Source organism: Diplotaxodon limnothrissa, linkage group LG11 (genome assembly GCF_057381915.1).
Source record: "Diplotaxodon limnothrissa isolate DT_005_m linkage group LG11, D_limnothrissa_male_GT1.1, whole genome shotgun sequence".
Classification (NCBI taxonomy): domain Eukaryota; kingdom Metazoa; phylum Chordata; class Actinopteri; order Cichliformes; family Cichlidae; genus Diplotaxodon; species Diplotaxodon limnothrissa.
The window spans coordinates 20,518,072-20,520,167 of NC_140606.1; positions in this window are offsets into that span (position 1 = coordinate 20,518,072).

Consider the following 2,096-nt stretch of genomic DNA (forward strand, 5'->3'; position numbering starts at 1 on the left):
GGACTTGTTGGCAGTAAACTTTCATCTAACTTAAAAATGATCAAATAAAAAAAATGACAAAAGGTGAAAGGTCGACGAGTGCTGTGTGAAGTCGGCTTAATGGAGTTTTTCTGCTACAATCTCATCAATTGTGGTCCGATGTGTGTTCGGCTGACAGCTGCTCGGGATTTTATAAGTGACCTATGACCAGAATACTCACTCTGCCCATATGAAACTCTGATGCTTTGACATTACAGCTGCCAAACAACAGCATTAAAACACGGCTCTTTGAGCTAACAAAAGGGTCTAATGTACTATAGGCTGGTATAAGAGTTTAGTGTGTCAAAGGTCCCTTTGCAGCAAGCTGAACTGACACAGTTGCAGAAGAGTGAATGTATTTGTAGGTAAGGTACTGACAATAAGAAACATACAGTTGAAGTCAAAAGTTTTCATATGCTCACATGCTTCATGGACATGAATGTTATGGTAATTGCGGGCTATTAATGATTTTTGAAGTGTTCTTTTTCCATACTGGAATCATTATAAAACTTGTCTAATCATAAAAACAACAAATTTGAATTACTTCTGATTTTCTCTAATCCACATAGGGTCAAAATTATAGTTTTGATATGTGTTTGCGATCACTGTCTTGGTGGGTGTCCCAACCATATAACTGTTGATTTCATTTGAAGTTGAAGAATTTGGAAGTAGTCTTCCTTCTTCATTATTCCATCCAAGGCAGCAAACAGCACCAGCGCATGATGTTAACTCCACCACTTTAACCTTTGCTATTACTGGGTTTTTTCTGAACATCCTAACCAATTTCTGATCTGAGGGTGACAGTTTGGGTTTACTTCAGAAACCTTGGCAAACTTGTGACTCATCTGAATAACTTGCACTTGTTTGAACAGATAAACTCTAAATCTGCAGTTGTTTAAAAATGGCTCGAAGAGACCTTCCCAAGTTGGTGAATCTAGTGAGAGCTGTCAAACAGATCCTTTTATGCTGCCAAAGCTTGTGCACCCAAATCTTGTTTTTACTATGTTGTACAATCATTTTGCCCTGGGAAAAGAACAGTTAAAAAAAATTAAAAGCCCCAAATTACCATGACATTCATGTGATGAGTCCACAGCTGTACTGTCAAAGAATAAACTAGGACTGTTCTGGAGGGCCACATCAACAAGCTTAACTCAATTTTGCTCATATTATTTTTCTCTCTTCATAAGCCTATTGGTGTGGCCCTCCATAACAGTCCCAGTTTCCTATGTAAGCTCTTGAGAACATTAATTGTCCAACCCTGGTCTGGCAGACTTTTACTGAGAAACATCCACGTGTTAATGTAGTCAAGCAGGCATTACTTAGCTTCAATTCATCAGTTACCCCAAGCTTTATATTGCAAGTTGAAGACCCCAGCTCCTATGAGAAAGCACTCGGCATTTGTAAGAGCAGAAGAGACAAGAGAATCATAGGGAAACAAGGACAAAAAAAAAAAAAAAAATTCCATAGTTTCTTTTTATTTATTTTTTTAATGTAACCGTCCCGAGGTCTGTCCCTCAGGCTCCTGTCAATTCCACATACAGTAGAAACCATATCGGTAGCACAGCTCACAACAGAATTAACATGTCTGCTACATGTATTGTGTTCCTGGGGAGGCATGATGTTGGTCACTAATGTTTGAAAAAAAAACTGTCTGCAGGTACTCTCAAAGTGTTTTTTATTAAATATTCACCTAGAGGTTTGTTTCCAACCCACCTGACTGCTCCGGTTTTATCACCCACTATTTTCTCAGATCTCAGAAGCTAAAGCTTGAAGTCATACCTCAGCGTTTCATGTTTCAGTGAACATGTCCACAACAACAGCACAGTAGCAGCGTCGTATTCATCAAATAGACAACTTGACATAACACTAAAAAGCTACATAGATGTAAAAATTTTATGTGTTACTAAAAATAGACTTTACTGTAGGAAGAGAGTTAATACAAACAACGTACAAGTCCAGCTCGGCAAAGGTGACTTCTAACATCCCACAGGTCTCAACTTGTAAGTTTGTGTTTATTACAGAAACAACGAGTGAAAAAACAACAACAACAACAACAACAACAACAACAACTGACCCAA